Source organism: Argiope bruennichi, chromosome 4 (assembly GCF_947563725.1).
Source record: "Argiope bruennichi chromosome 4, qqArgBrue1.1, whole genome shotgun sequence".
Lineage (NCBI taxonomy): Eukaryota > Metazoa > Arthropoda > Arachnida > Araneae > Araneidae > Argiope > Argiope bruennichi.
This window is the reverse complement of record NC_079154.1, coordinates 12,066,333-12,084,613: the sequence shown is the minus strand read 5'-3', so window position 1 is coordinate 12,084,613 and position 18,281 is coordinate 12,066,333.

Sequence of the window (18,281 nt, the reverse complement as noted above, 5' to 3'; positions counted from 1 at the left end):
TTTTAGATTTAATTTAAGGCAGAGAAGATGTTTTTAAGGTTATTTGCGGAACATTTCTGGGCTGGTTGGTATTTTATATAATCACTTTTTGGAAGGAGCTGAAATATTCTTTTCAAATATTTTTTTATACTATCTTCAATTTCAATTCAAGACAGTTTAAAAAAAATTTCAAAAGTCCTGTAATAAAGGGAATTGTAAAGCCATATCCTACTGTCGCTTTTTCAGGATGCAAATGTTGATCCTAGATATTGTGAGGATTTATTCAGCTCAAATTCAGTAATTAGGGGTGTTAACTTAGCGGCCCAAATGCGAAAATAATAGGCATCCACACTCCACAAAATGTTCCATGGGCAAGTGACGTCAGCTACCATTTCAACAAAGAACTGAAATGCAAAAGTAATGCGAACTCTGAGATCCTGAGATGCAATACTAATACAGGCCTGATTTTGTGGAGATAAAAATCATAATACGTCATTAAATAGCTAATTAAATCCAATGTTCATGAACACTCAAGCTATCGTGATGCAAATGATAACTTGCTTCACAACCATGGTAGACATATTTTCGACTTTAGAAGAAGGTATTTGCTTCCAAAAAGGCCAAGTTGCACAGTTTATTAAAATTCTTGTATCATATTCGTATTGCATTTCGTATTTGCGTTTTCCACGTGTAGACATCGAACCTCTTCGTATAAACTTCACATGATAGAATTCCTTTACAGTTGCAGTTGAGTTCTGCTAGCTCTGAATTAAACAATTTTATCATTAGTGATTTTTATTTCAGTATATGCATGACAGACAAAGAAGTAACTGTATTCGCGCCGAGTACGCCCACTTTTTATTCATAGAATAATGCTAATAGGTGAGCTGCAAATGATACTTCAAATTTTCAATGTTAGAAAATAAATACCATTTATGTTACCACAGAAAAATACCATAACGTCATCTTTTAGCGAACTCTGGTATAGAATTTCTTTATTCAGTGAATGTAAGAACACTATTTGAATTATCTGTTGTTCAAATTATATCTCATTAAGACCTGTAGAACGCATTGTAGAGGCAGCTCTATGAAATGGGAACATTAAATTTTTAATCTTCTAATATAATTGAAGAAAATATCCCTTTTAACATTAGTTAAATAACAATAATTCATACTCTGATGTATCTCGTGTGTTTTACTTCTGTTTGAAGCAATTAATTACACTGAAGTAAATAAACTAAAATTCGATTTAACAATAATTCTCTATACTTAAAATCTTGTTTTCTTTTTAGAAGCTTTCACGTTTCGAACAAAATATAACCTAAAACTAAAGGCTAATCAAAGAATTATGCATCTGAAATAACATGCCACAGATTACTGTATTAGCAGCCCACATATTTATTTAATTAAAAGAAGATGTTTTGGTTTAAATAAAACGATTTAATGAATATGTTTTGTTAAATTTTCATAGTTCTTCATAACCTTGTTATCCACGTGAAATATTCTTAATAATTAGTTTCCTCAATTTCTAAAAATGTATCTGGCTTCTAAATCGCTGCAAGCGTCAAAATATTACGGACCATTATTTGTTGCCGATGAATTTTGTTATACGCAGGTGTTCTATTATTTATTATGAAAGAATATTGGTGGAACTTAAAATATTTACGTTCTTTGTCCTGCTAAAGTGAAATTAATTACAAACTATGCTAACGAAATATTCCCTGATTTCTCAAAATTCCTTTATTATATTTTTGTACTAAAACATTGAATGCATTATATATATTGAGTGGTGTATTAAACAAAATATGTAATTTATCCGATAAAATATGTTATATATAGGATAAAGATAAAGAAAAACTACAGTTTTTTGAATAATTTAATTGAAAGGAGGTAGTCATTTAACTAATAACTTCTTCTCACAGTTTTAATTCAAATTAAAATTATTTGTTGGAAAATTTGTGAGATCATATTTTTCTTTTTTATATATAGTGGATCTCAAAAAAAACTTCTTTTTATCGTAACAAAGAATTCCTTCGTTAAATGAGACATTTAGAAAAGTTTAAAAATGTGAAAACTATTGAAAGGTTTAGTTCATTCTAACTGTAGATAAATCTGTTTTTTTTTAGTTCTATATTTATATCCTGTTCAATAGATATGGTGGCACTGTTGCAATCTTAGAAGAGTAAAGGTAAATAATATGCTTAACCCTAGAATGCTACCCTTTAGTATACTCACGGGAAGGGTAACGATTCGTCTGGCAGACGAAGTATGCATTGGCGCTTTTAAAACCTAAGTTAAAATCAAAATAAAACAAAAATATACTACCTGTAGCTGTTTCTAGGCTTTTTAAACTTCATTTAAGCAAAAAATATCATTTATTCATTTTCAGAACAATCTTTACAAACATTAGCACGGTGATCTCCGCACATTGCTCTTGTACAACTTTGACAAAAAAAGCGGGTCATTCTTCACAGCTTATAAGGGCAAAATGCACAAATTTTTCTTTTGTTTCTTTCATTTGTTTTCGGAGTTTCACAGACCATGTCTATTTTTAAAAGTTCGCTAATAATTGTTCTTGTAGAACGAGGTAAAGTAGGCGCATCCAAACGCTTCTTCATCCATGGAGCAAGAAGATCTTCACTTAACTTTACTGCAAACTTTTTTCTGGACATCACTTTTTCCGATTTTCTAGTCATGTTGTGGCCATATAAAACATGTGAATTTACTAAACTGATATTAATAATATCGCAAAATACACAAAAAGGCCATTGACGTGTCTTCCTGCTGCATGACATGTTGCTGCACATCTGGTCCAATATGTCAACAGCTCCTTTTGTGGAATTATAGAATTCTATTATTTCAGGTTTTTTACTTTCTTTATTTACATATGGTTTTTCATGGAATGTAGAAAGCAGGATAACACACTTATTTGGCTTTGTTTTGTAGGACAGTAGAGTTTTGGCTTGGTCAAAACAATACATTCCTGTTCCGACACTTCTAGAACGCAACTGTAAAAGTTCTGGAGGAATTTCCTTTTTATTTTTTCTTACAGTTCCCACAATTGATAAATTAATTGGGCTCTTTAAAAGATTATCTGCTGAAGGTATCGATGTAAACCAATTGTCCATCGTAACATTTCTGTTGGTCCCTTGAATGGGTCTTGTTAATTCTTCAACGAAATACTTTGCCAATGGAGTGCCTTTGGTTTCAACGCTCTTTCCTAAATAAGGTATGGCATTAATCATATAATTCGTCCCTACATCGCAGAGCATTACTATTTTTATGCCATATTTTGCAGGCTTATTTGGTATGTACATTTTAATGGGACATCTTCCACGAAATGCTATTAACTGCTCATCAGTCGTAACATATGATCCTGGTTTATAAAAATCTGTACAACGCCTGATAAATTTTTCCCAAATCTCTCTGAATGGTGCAAATTTATCTTTTCTTTCTTTCTTTCTTCTCTGGTTTCTTTTGAGTCAAAACGAAGGCAGTTCAACAGAAAACGGAATCTCACTTCACTCATTCCACCTCTGTACCGCTGACCACATAATGTTGTATCAAATAACTGATTTGTTGCTAAATGATTATTTTTCATAGCCGCTGATAAAACCAATAATCCCAATAAAGCTTTAATTTCATCAATGCAGGTTTCCGTAAAAGAAGAATGTTTTTCAGCATAACGTTCTTTTTGTCTTTTGATTTTAGAATTTGTATGAAAAACAATTATTTCCAATTTTTCTGAAGTAAAAAAATGAGTAAAAGAATCCAAAGGTGTGAAAAGTTCTTTTGCTGAGTCCGTTGGTCCTTGAATGAAATGAATAATGTTGCGTAAGGCTGTCCTTCTATTACTTGATTTGGGAATAGACGACCATTTTGACTTATCTTTAGCAGTGAGCTGAATTTTTCCAGGGTATACAATAGATTTGTTGCAGGACTTTAAAAACTCTAGAATATTTCCAACCATATCACTTGTTTCTGGAACATTGTGCTTTCGTTTTTTTAGACTTCGATTTCAACCTCATGTTATCAACTTCTGTATTTTTCTCGAGTATTGTCTCTTCTTCAACTTTATTTTCAAGCAAATTATTTTCTATTTCATCTCTGTCACTATCTGTGAAATCACTGTTTTCCACTTTAATGTAATCTTCAGTTTCCGATTCATCAGAAAAAGTAGAAATTTCTTCATCACTTAGTTCTTTTAATACCTCCCGAATTGCATCAGGTCTACCCCAAAAATTTTCACCGCGAAAACGCTTTGACATCTTAACAGTAGCAAAGAAATAAAACTAAGTCCTTATCTAAAAAGCTAACTTGACTGCTAACCATTCGTCTGCGAGACGAACATTGCTGCAAATGTGGCACTTGCTGAAAAGTTTTGATAACAAGGAATGTGTGCACGTGTAGCAGTCAAGGTCACATAAAGGTACTGAGGGGTATGTCCCATTTCCTGTTTTAGGGGCGCCCAGAGAAAGACATTTGTAAGTGACTTCGTGAAAGAGACGAATGAGTAGCATTCTAGGGTTAATGTTATTCTGTGTTAATATTTTCCTCGGCAAAGTCGTAAATAGAAATGTAGACAAATTATAGACTTAATGAATTGTAATTTTAGTGTAATTTTAATGAGCTAATTATTATTTACAGTTTTAATGAACTAATTGTAATTGTAACTTACAAATTGTAATTTTAATGAACTAATTTCTTTCATTGAATTAGTTTCATCTAAATTTTCTTTTTTGTGCCTTTCTGAATTTCATATTGTTTTTTTATAAATAATATAATAATATAATAAACTCTTAGAGAAATGTTACCAGAAAAATAAAATAAAATGAGAAAGTATCTCCATTCACCTTCAAAAGTCTGTCTTTTTTCATTTATTTGCTGTCCCCTGGATAATTTCGCTTGCTAGCTCCTGGATTTTTGAGGGGATTACTCTTCGACTATCTCGAAATTCTGATATTGAAATCACCACCCTCGTTCTGGAAGCGCTTTATTAAAAATACTTTATGGCTGAATTGATGGTTTGGACACCAACTAGTGTACAAATTTCAATGTGAACATATGTTCTTTTTATCTTTGTTTTTATAACAGGCAAAGATTTATTTAATTTTAAAAAAGTTTTGTTTTAATAAATATTAATTTCATCTTAAAAATCATTAAATTATTATTTTTAAGTAACATCTTTTATATTATAGAAAATTGTAAGAATTTATTTATTTATTAAAAAATTAAGCACCTCACTTATGTTTATTTTTCTCTCTTAGTATTAATCAAAATAAGTGTAAAAAAAGTGGTTTATAAACTCTTTTATTTGTGTACATAAAAAGCTGATTTTATTTTAATTGTTCTGCTTTACTTTCTATAATTTGTAATATATTGTAACAAATTTTAGGGAATTTAGTTATTAATTTTTTGAACTTAGCTATCACGAACAAAAATTGAATGGAACAAAAATCCAATAAAATTCATTGATTCACTCTAAGGATTAATTGATGCATTCAATTTTTTAATTCACTTAAATGAAACTATTAGCCTTTGGCAACCAGTTTTTTTCTTGTAGATTATGAACTTTTAGAGTTTCTAAACAATTACTATGGATTAATTAATTTATTATTATTAATTTAATTAATTTTTAATTTCAATTTATTATATGGTAAGCGTAAAAACACTGTATTTAATTTAATTAATCCAATATAAATTAATTTACTTAATCTTAACTTAATCTGCTACAAATTATCGTGGATGCGCATTAAAACTTGTATATATTAAAAATTTACAGCGGAGGTGAAAAAGTGAAATTTTTTTTATAGAAGTTAATTTTGAAAGAAAGCAATTTATTAATCTTAATTTAAATTTGAAAAAAAAATACACGCATTTGAATGTTTTGATGAATAAATTTGCATTTTATCATGAAATTAAAAAGTCTGTAACAGATTACTTGTTTAATTCAATTAAAAATTACTAAAAATAAATTTAAAAAATTACATAAAAGAAGCTGATATCATTAAAATTAAATAAGATCGATATTATTTGAGTTTTAAGATAATGCAAAAACTTTTCTTATGAAATGTATTCAATTTTTAAAATACATCCAACACATTCTGTTTACAAAGTTTTAATTAAGGTGGATTTAGAGTCGAAAATTATTAAAGCCAAATTAGGAATTATCTCTCCAATTCGCTATCTTTATAATTCATTAAATTAAAAGGCTTGGCAAAGGGCATTTTGAATGAAACTCTTCTGCTGTATTAGATTGCTCCAATAGAATTAAGGGGTTTTGTAGAAAATCACTCACAGATTTATTGCAGTTTTCATTTTGAGCTTCGCTAAGTGATTATCTTGTCCATTATCGGCAACAATCATTTTCAGACAGATGCCAGCTGCTTACTTACCTTTAAATTGCAAATTATTTGCTTGCACTCATAATGACGTCATTCGTATTAGTAATGGTCAAACAATTAAGCAGCTGATAAAGAAATGACAATAGCAGTGAACAGTGTAGTTGAAGGACTGTGAATTAAATGAAGATGGCTAGGAAAATTGCATATGTTCTGGTCCGGAAGTTTCATTCGGTTATACTGAAGATTTATTCTCATCGAAGATGGCGGACTTTGAAAATTATTTTATATAAATGAGAATTTCATGAGGTTATATAGTTCCTATTTGTCACTCTTGAAATTAATGATGATAAGTTTGCAAATCCATATGTGAATGGATGTAAAAATCCATCAAAGCAGTCTGCCGCTGGATTTATAACGTGACATCTTACTCTTGTGACTTGCTACTCTTTGGTTAGTACGTATATTAAAATACATAATATTTTACAAAGTATTATGCATTAAAATACATTCTTCCGAGTTAAAAGATTTGAAATCTGGAATCCATGCAAAAATTACAAAGATGATCTTCGACTTTACTTTAGTTCTTTGAAATCTATTTTAGTGCTACTCATTCAATATTTCGGTTTAAAACCAAAATTCGAAATTTTTATTTAAAACAGAATTTATTTAAAATGTTTAAATCGAATGTGGAAATCAAATATGTTTTAAATAAATAAAAAAAAGTAAAAATTATTAAATGTACCAATTTGTTTCGTATTTAAGTAAAAGAAATGTCGAGTGTTTTTACAAATTAGAATGTATGTGTTAATTATATTAATTTTCAAACAAATATAAGCCAAATTTCAATGAATCTTAAGTGATTTTATATAAATTCAGTTTTTATTTATATTTTCCTGATTTTTAAATTTTTTATTTTCTTTTTTATCATTCAATCGCTATTTATTTATAATTTTAAGTTCATTTTAAGAAGAAATTTTTTCTATTCATATTCGCACGATCACGGATTGTTAATCCTTTCAGTGCAATGGTGACAATCTTTTTTTCTTTACATCGATATATTTGAAATATCTTTAAAAATTTCAAAGCCTACGTTATTAACATAAGAATTATTTGCAGGACATGAATGGTTGGCCAAAAAGCTTTATATTTTAATTTATTAAACAAATGAATTGACAGAAAAAAAAATTAATTTTTGATGATATGAAGCCAAAGTTCTCCCCAAAGGAATATTCAAGAACTTTTTACAATTGATTCACAATTTCCAAAGAACAACTTGAGAATCTAAAGGCTTTATATTTTATATCAAATAATTTCCTGCATTAAATAAAATTCAATTTTAAATATTAATTTTGATTTCCTAACCCTGATTTTAGAGTACTCATCGGTAGACTATTGTAAATAACTGAAATCGAATGCATAATTTCCATTTCAATATCATAATGGATTTTTTTTTATCAATTGAATCATAAATTTCCATAAAAAAATCTCAGCATATTTTAATTAATACTTGAGGAAACAAAATACTAATAATCCTTGGTGACATTTAAAATTATAAAGTAAATAATTAATACTAAACATCTTAAAAATATCACGTACTATAAAAAAGTATTTAGCATATTAATCTTTTGCTATTCATTACTTAGAAAATTATTTTAATTAATTTTATACCAAAATTATATATTTATAAAAAGTGAATATTTATTGTGAATATTAATTGTGATATTTGCTTTTTCAAATGGAAAAAATCAGTTCCAATTAGTTCTTTCTTAATTTAAATATTCAAATTTTTTTCGAGAATTTCTAGAAATTGCTTTTATGATATTATTTCCTTGAATAGAAAAAAATATAAATAATTCATTTTCTCAAAATAGATAAAACAAGAAAACTAAATCATGTACAATTTTGTTAACATAAATGCAATCGTCGAAAAGGAAAATGAATAATATGTATAATAATATTTAAAAGATTAATACTTAAATAATTATTAAAACATTTAAATTTCATGATTTATAATTCTCGCTGATATCTGATTTTAATCTTTTTAATTATAATATTTATCTTAAGCCCCTTCATTACCACGATAATTATTAAATTGAATTTCAATAAATTCTGACACTTAATTGTAACAAAAATAAAACATTTTTAAAAATTATTGCTTATAAATATTCCTCCAAGTAATTTATTTTTTTCTATATTTCACGCACAATTTCTAAATGAACATGAATAGAAATAATAAGAAATAGAATCTTTTCTATTCAATACGAATAGAAAAGATTTGACAGTAATATAATTTCATAAATAATAAAGTTATACATAATCGGCTTCCTTTGTCTATATATCAGTTCTCTAAATATAGACGTTAGGAGGAATGTGCTTGAAATGTACTTGATGTACCATTTAATTTTTTTGATGTAAAACAATTTATAATAATGAAATAACCATAAAAATTCATTCTATCATTTCAATTAGTGGAATTTGTTTTGTTGTTGGGCAATTTCCATCATATGTAAAGGTGTTGTTTCAGAATAGATTATTTTTAATTTTGTTATTAGTCATTCAAAAATATTATTTTCAGTAAGATGAAAAATAATCCTATAATAGAGTTAAATTCCAAACGATAGAAAAAAGTTTGAACTTGATAATTTATAATTTTTTTATTAGTCATTATCTTCGGTAAGAGGAGAAATAATCCTATAGTACAGTTAAATTCCAAACCATAGAAAAAACCTGCTTTCTAGGCATTATTTTCCAATATCTGCATGCCATTAATTTTAATGTTAAAACGATTCTATTATAATAATTTTAATTTCTAATAGTATTTTATTTACAGCTTGCATCCTAAAGAAATTTTGTTCAGTTTACTGAAATACTGATGAGAAAACTTTATAAAACCTGACAGTTTGGAAACAACTGTTTAGAATATCTTATTCTGTTCTGCAGTTGTAATGCTATGCGAGTTCCAACTTTTCTCTATAAAAGCCCGATCTGAAGATTTGCTTTTGACTCTGATTTATATTGCATAACATTATCCCCATATTTTTCGATTACTAATTGTTTCGAAGATTATATTTTATGTCGATACCATGAAAACGATTAAGGCCTTATAACTTATTTTAATATTCTGTCATTTATCTACCTTTCAGAAATACGATATTAAGTAAAAATTTAGGGAAACATATTATATATGGTATATTGTATTTTAAGGTCAGATATTTAAAAAAATTACAAAAAAAATATATAATATATTTAAAATTTACAAAAATTTAGGGATTTCAGTAACTGAATGAAATATCAGCAAAAACTAAAAATAATGCGATGTTTTTTTTTTTATTATCATAATGTACTTGATGTACCATTTAATTTTTTTGATGTAAAACAATTTATAATAATGAAATAACCATAAAAATTCATTCTATCATTTCAATTAGTGGAATTTGTTTTGTTGTTGGGCAATTTCCATCATATGTAAAGGTGTTGTTTCAGAATAGATTATTTTTAATTTTGTTATTAGTCATTCAAAAATATTATTTTCAGTAAGATGAAAAATAATCCTATAATAGAGTTAAATTCCAAACGATAGAAAAAAGTTTGAACTTGATAATTTATAATTTTTTTATTAGTCATTATCTTCGGTAAGAGGAGAAATAATCCTATAGTACAGTTAAATTCCAAACCATAGAAAAAACCTGCTTTCTAGGCATTATTTTCCAATATCTGCATGCCATTAATTTTAATGTTAAAACGATTCTATTATAATAATTTTAATTTCTAATAGTATTTTATTTACAGCTTGCATCCTAAAGAAATTTTGTTCAGTTTACTGAAATACTGATGAGAAAACTTTATAAAACCTGACAGTTTGGAAACAACTGTTTAGAATATCTTATTCTGTTCTGCAGTTGTAATGCTATGCGAGTTCCAACTTTTCTCTATAAAAGCCCGATCTGAAGATTTGCTTTTGACTCTGATTTATATTGCATAACATTATCCCCATATTTTTCGATTACTAATTGTTTCGAAGATTATATTTTATGTCGATACCATGAAAACGATTAAGGCCTTATAACTTATTTTAATATTCTGTCATTTATCTACCTTTCAGAAATACGATATTAAGTAAAAATTTAGGGAAACATATTATATATGGTATATTGTATTTTAAGGTCAGATATTTAAAAAAATTACAAAAAAAAATATATAATATATTTAAAATTTACAAAAATTTAGGGATTTCAGTAACTGAATGAAATATCAGCAAAAACTAAAAATAATGCGATGTTTTTTTTTTTATTATCATAATGTACTTGATGTACCATTTAATTTTTTTGATGTAAAACAATTTATAATAATGAAATAACCATAAAAATTCATTCTATCATTTCAATTAGTGGAATTTGTTTTGTTGTTGGGCAATTTCCATCATATGTAAAGGTGTTGTTTCAGAATAGATTATTTTTAATTTTGTTATTAGTCATTCAAAAATATTATTTTCAGTAAGATGAAAAATAATCCTATAATAGAGTTAAATTCCAAACGATAGAAAAAAGTTTGAACTTGATAATTTATAATTTTTTTATTAGTCATTATCTTCGGTAAGAGGAGAAATAATCCTATAGTACAGTTAAATTCCAAACCATAGAAAAAACCTGCTTTCTAGGCATTATTTTCCAATATCTGCATGCCATTAATTTTAATGTTAAAACGATTCTATTATAATAATTTTAATTTCTAATAGTATTTTATTTACAGCTTGCATCCTAAAGAAATTTTGTTCAGTTTACTGAAATACTGATGAGAAAACTTTATAAAACCTGACAGTTTGGAAACAACTGTTTAGAATATCTTATTCTGTTCTGCAGTTGTAATGCTATGCGAGTTCCAACTTTTCTCTATAAAAGCCCGATCTGAAGATTTGCTTTTGACTCTGATTTATATTGCATAACATTATCCCCATATTTTTCGATTACTAATTGTTTCGAAGATTATATTTTATGTCGATACCATGAAAACGATTAAGGCCTTATAACTTATTTTAATATTCTGTCATTTATCTACCTTTCAGAAATACGATATTAAGTAAAAATTTAGGGAAACATATTATATATGGTATATTGTATTTTAAGGTCAGATATTTAAAAAAATTACAAAAAAAATATATAATATATTTAAAATTTACAAAAATTTAGGGATTTCAGTAACTGAATGAAATATCAGCAAAAACTAAAAATAATGCGATGTTTTTTTTTTTATTATCATAATGTACTTGATGTACCATTTAATTTTTTTGATGTAAAACAATTTATAATAATGAAATAACCATAAAAATTCATTCTATCATTTCAATTAGTGGAATTTGTTTTGTTGTTGGGCAATTTCCATCATATGTAAAGGTGTTGTTTCAGAATAGATTATTTTTAATTTTGTTATTAGTCATTCAAAAATATTATTTTCAGTAAGATGAAAAATAATCCTATAATAGAGTTAAATTCCAAACGATAGAAAAAAGTTTGAACTTGATAATTTATAATTTTTTTATTAGTCATTATCTTCGGTAAGAGGAGAAATAATCCTATAGTACAGTTAAATTCCAAACCATAGAAAAAACCTGCTTTCTAGGCATTATTTTCCAATATCTGCATGCCATTAATTTTAATGTTAAAACGATTCTATTATAATAATTTTAATTTCTAATAGTATTTTTCTCTATGCCATTTAAAAAAAGTCTTTAAAAAATGCAGTATGTTATAATACAAATAATAACCTTCTAAATGATGTAAATAACGAGACAATAGATGTTAATTGAAATTCTGTTAAACCAAGTAAACTGTTTCAAATATAGGAATTCCGACTCGAAGGAATTTTTCCAATAATTGATCTTCTGCATTAAGTTGGTATTCTAATACTGATAATTTACCCTTTTGGGCACAACTATTATTTTTATTCTGTTAGATACCAAGATATTCAGAATCATGTCTTTACATTTACGTATTTTAATCCCTATTTCTCTTTAGTTAAATTCCTTATAGGCAATAAAATATCTGTCTTTACTAACCTTATTCTTTTTCTAACCAGTTAAATTCAAATTTAAAAAAAACTGCTACTTTAAATTTAGATTCATTTATACAGGTTTTTAGTTTTCTAACGACTTTGACGTTAGAATATTTGAAACATTAAAGGTCAAACTTAAAGTTGCAGTGCCATGTGAAACTCGCGTGAATAAAAGTAGTAGTTGTTCAATGATATTTCATAAAGAGTTCCTTCCCTTATATATGAAATCTGTAAAAGTATTTCTATTATATATATATTTTTTTTACCTTTTTATCATTGATGCTGAGTTGATGCATGAAGTTCCTAACAATAATTTTCCAAGAAATCTATAAAATTATTTTGGAGGTAAAACCTTTTTGCCCAATAATGTTCAAAAGAATAAAATTAATTTAAAGAATCGTTTATATCATCATTAACACCCAACGTCGCAAAACATACTCAAGCAGGCACGCACGCACGCACACACACACACACACACACACACACACACACACACACACACACACACACACACACACACACACACACACACACACGCCACAGATATATATATATATATATATATATATAACTTTCACAATATTGTGAAACCATCCAAAAGATTTATTTTGTATCTTTCCCACGTGAACAAATAAGTATACTATCACTCTGATTTTAGACTATCAATGATAACTCTGAAAGGATGCTCATAAAATTAAATCAATTACATATTAAACAACTGCCATGCAAACAAAGAAATAAATTCATGAGATCAAGGAACTTTTTCATATCTTGAAATCACACTAGTAATAGTAGTCTCACTGATACTTTATCTCATATTCTTGCTGATATTGATGCTAAATGCAGATGATGTTCTACTTTCCCACTGAATAAAGATGCTAGAATTGTGGAGATTGGTAAAGGGCATGGATGTTATAAAAACTCACTTTTTTATTTTCAGATTCCCACAAATGAGAGCTGAGTGTATCCTAGGATACTAGCAAACGATAGCTACAAAACTCGATCTGTCATTTTCATTAATTTTACTTAATTTAGCTTTCGTTCTTTGGAAATTAATCGTTTACATGCTGTACCAGAAAAGGCGTTTTATCACATTTTAAGGATGTAAATATAAAATAATAGTAATATGCGAAATTAGAGCTGCATTTTTTAGATTTTAATGGTAAATAGAAATATAATAAAATAACAGAGTTTGAAAGCATTTTCAACTGATTAAAATGTTTAACATTATATTGCCAAGCGACTTGACAAAACGCTCAAATTAATTAGATACATAATTCAAATGATAAATTTCGAAAAAATTGTTAATTACTAGATAATTTCTCAGTATTAAAGTAATCAATTATATTTAGATTCAATTTTATTCCTTTAATCTATTCGTAATTGCAACCATTATTGAAAAAGAGTCATTCATATCATTCCCGATGCAAAATTTGTTTTATTCGACCAAACATTAAAAAGTTGAATCTGTTGTTTTTTGTTACCTGCATTTTAGATTCTCAGTTACAAGGATAGAAAATGAGGAAGAAAAAAAAAGGATAGTTGTAATCTATAAATCAGACAATTTTTATAAACCGAGCAATTTATTAACAGGAATTACTGGTTAGTCAGATTAATCAATGCTATTTTATTTCTTTTTTCATCGGTTTTATGTCCATTCGTGTTTGAATAATTTATTTGAAAAAAAACAACATTGTTTTAAATATAATTCTCCACCTATAAAAATAACTACTTTTATTCTTCCATATTGTTTTTCTGGCCTGAATTATTGTTTTATTTACAGCTTGCATCCTAAAGAAATTTTGTTCAGTTTACTGAAATACTGATGAGAAAACTTTATAAAACCTGACAGTTTGGAAACAACTGTTTAGAATATCTTATTCTGTTCTGCAGTTGTAATGCTATGCGAGTTCCAACTTTTCTCTATAAAAGCCCGATCTGAAGATTTGCTTTTGACTCTGATTTATATTGCATAACATTATCCCCATATTTTTCGATTACTAATTGTTTCGAAGATTATATTTTATGTCGATACCATGAAAACGATTAAGGCCTTATAACTTATTTTAATATTCTGTCATTTATCTACCTTTCAGAAATACGATATTAAGTAAAAATTTAGGGAAACATATTATATATGGTATATTGTATTTTAAGGTCAGATATTTAAAAAAATTACAAAAAAAATATATAATATATTTAAAATTTACAAAAATTTAGGGATTTCAGTAACTGAATGAAATATCAGCAAAAACTAAAAATAATGCGATGTTTTTTTTTTTATTATCATAATAGGGATACTCTCTATTTCTGGAAAATGTTAGAAATCATTTTCCACACATACACGATTTTTCAATAAAGTTTAAAATAATCGCAATAATCTTTTATATTTTACAATACTTTTAAATTTGTTGATTTTTTTTAGTAGAATATGAAAAATATGGAATCACGCGCTTAGGATGACGCCATACATTTAGTGGTTTATAATGGTAATTTTAAAGTCCTCCCAATGCAATGTGTATAAATTGTGATTTTAGAATTGTTTGAGTTCAAGTATCTATTCTGATATAAAGTTTTTAAAATAGCAAATATAGCCCGAAATATCACAAGCATGTCACAGATTTTGAAATTGAAATAGAATATTCTGATTCTTTTTTTGTTAGTTTAGTTTGGTTTATTTCATGCCTTATTTCTTGATCACACGAGGACCATTATCTATTTATTCTTAATCGCAATAATCTCTCTGCTAATTTCTTTTTACATTCAACATATTTTAATAGTTTCTTGTCATAACATTTTCAAACTGCTCTTATAGCTTCTTTCAATCACAAAGATTTTGCAGGCATCAATCCGAAATTCTATTTCCAGAAATTATCGCCGTGTTTCAGTTTTCGCTAAAAAAAAATATAGATTTTACTAAATAACAAGCAAGTGATGTTATATAAAAATTTTTCAAATAAAGCACAAATTCTGCAAGATTGACTTTTATGAAGTTCGTTGATTACACTTATGAGCAATATTTAGAATTCAAATTCTTCAAAAAATACAAAAGTCATTTTGGCAAGTGTGTTTTTCGAACTCTAATGAATGAGTTGTACATGCAGGTTGAAAAAAATATATTGATAATACATATTGACTTTAGAAAAATGAAGCGAGAGAGAAAGTGAGAAAATATTTGGTTTAACTGCGATAACGAAATGGGAAATTTGACTGTCCTACTGATAGAGCATTTAGTGCTAACATTCAGTGTATATATATATATATATATATATATATATATATATATATATATATATATATAACTTTGCCAAAATTTATTGAACCAGATTTTATATAGAATTTGGCATTAAGATAAGATCTAAATTCTATTGAAATTTTTACTCATCTCTATTGTTCAACAAGATTGAATTTTGATCTAGCTAAATTTGTTAAGAAAAATCAACTTCAATGTAGGTAATTAAAAGATTTAATTTTCGGTTATTGAAATGAAATTTTAATAGTATGGCTGGTTTTATAACTTAATTAATCGGAGTCAGAATGTAATTGCAATTATTTACTTGAAAACGATATATAAGTGATATATAAAAAAGTCATGCACAATTTCAAGGAAGAGAACTTTTAAAGATGTTCGTCTTTTTCGTTTAATTAAGCATATTTACTACGAAAACTGGATTTCAGACAAACTGCATTCATTGTAAGCTGTAATTTATTTTTGCTGATTTTTTATTTCCCCAACTTTCTTGTATAATAACGAAATGTAACTTTTAAGTACTTTTTCGTATCTTTTCTTCGTTGATCATCATATTAATGGTAATTCCATATAATTAAAGATAACTCCATAATATTATAATTCCATATAATTAATATTCTACAGATTATTTTAGATAGTATTTAATACTACTTATTAAACAAACACGAAATAAAATTTAAAAAAAAAATTATAAGAATGGAATGTTGAAACTTCTATTTTTGTAACTATCAATCATTATTCATTTTTATTGAAAATTAAATGTTTCGAAATGTATAAAATAAAAGATACGAAAGAACATGAAAATGGGACTTGATTATTGGGTCATTTATTTTTGAGATCAACATGTCAAGAATCCTTCAAAAAACGGTAAATAAAAGATAAATGACTTTTCAAGCTTTTTCAAAATATCTATCACCTTTAAAAAATGCATGACTAAATAAATGAAAAATAAGCAAATACGTTTATTTAAAGCACAGGCAAAATGCTAATTATGAAAGATTGTCTAATTCTAAAGTTTGCAAAAGTCCAAATGTAAGCGTGAATATTATTATAAAAGGTGACAGATAACTTTAACGAAACGAAGAAAAGATGATAAATTACTGAAGATCAGATATTTCTTTTTAAATTTTCTGTAATCACATTATATAATGCATGCATAGTCTATGAGAAAATAGAATGGATAGATGAACCAAAAGTTGAATATTTGTAGTGTATCAATGAAAATCAATTCTAATTATTGTATAAAATTGACAAAGCAGTTAACACAGAGAATCGACAAAAAGCACTGAATACATAATGCGTAATAAAAATGAGTAATTAAATAATAGCCATTATTAAAATTTAAAAAGTGCTTAAAATCAGATTTTATTCTAGACTAATAACTAATGATAGAAAACTGATATATTAGATCTGAAATCCAATGATTTTAACAAATGTTGATTCTAGAAACATAGAATTGTTTCAGTGCATGGCAATTACACTATTTAATTATTTCCTTCACCATCTGAAATTACAGAAGGCTGCAGCCAAAATCTATTAACTCTCATCCCATATAGAACCTAAAATCTATTATCTCAATAGCCGTATTCTTCTGTAGAAGTCATCTGTTCGTGTCACAAACAAAAATTACTAGTTCTAAAGAATGCAGAGAAGTAAAAAGTTATTTTAAACATTAACTCCACATGAAAGATCTGAAATGAGCTGCAGTGCTTAAATAATACTTTGGCAGATAATGTCCAATTATCCGCTAATGATTTTTTTTGGTCTATGTTTTATTAGAATTTTCTCTCTTTCTGGTCACGAAACAACTCGGTTATAATATAAATGAGTTAATGCAAATGGACCTGAAACAATATATCGTATGCACCTTAAAATAAAAATATGGAAAGAAGAAATTTCAAAGGCAATACTGTATTATTTATTATCAGGCATTAAGGTTGAAAAACGTTTACGGTTTTGCTGCAGCTGGTATATCGTTTTCATTTTGCATTCCATTTTTGCATCTCAATAGAGATTTCTTTCTTTTTACTTTTTTGGATGAAAAAAATGCAAGGAGGTATCGCCAAAAAAAGATCGAACTATAGAACTACATAAATCTCCACATTTTAATTCCACTCAACAGTTTTAATTTAGTTTTGTTTAGGTCCACGTTCCCTTTGTCTGAAAATCGCATTTTTGGAATGATGAACGTCTCTGAATCGGATAACTCAAAATATCTTTGAGCTAATCAGATGTAATTTTGCATTTATTCTTTACACCAATATTTTAGATTTCTAGCAAATGACGAGCAATATCCATTCCATGAAGTATGTTTATCCGGCTACCTAAGTAGAAGGAATCATAAAAACGATAAAATTAAAAAAAAATTGAAAAAAGATAGAAAACGGTGATACGTAAATTCAGTAATTAAAGTTTAACATTTTATTAACTTTAAACAAAATACTTCGAAGAGTTATCATCTGTTGGGCTGTAATTTGATTTGCATGAAAACATAGTAGCTCAAAGCATACTGACTATAATAAATGAAACTAATAATTTATATGTTGACTTTAATTGTAATTAAGTGTCGAATTTTGATTTTAGCTAGAAAATGCAACCCAAATAAACGTTTGATTTTCTGGTACTTTTGTATTAAAAGCATTCCAGAAATTACTCGCCAA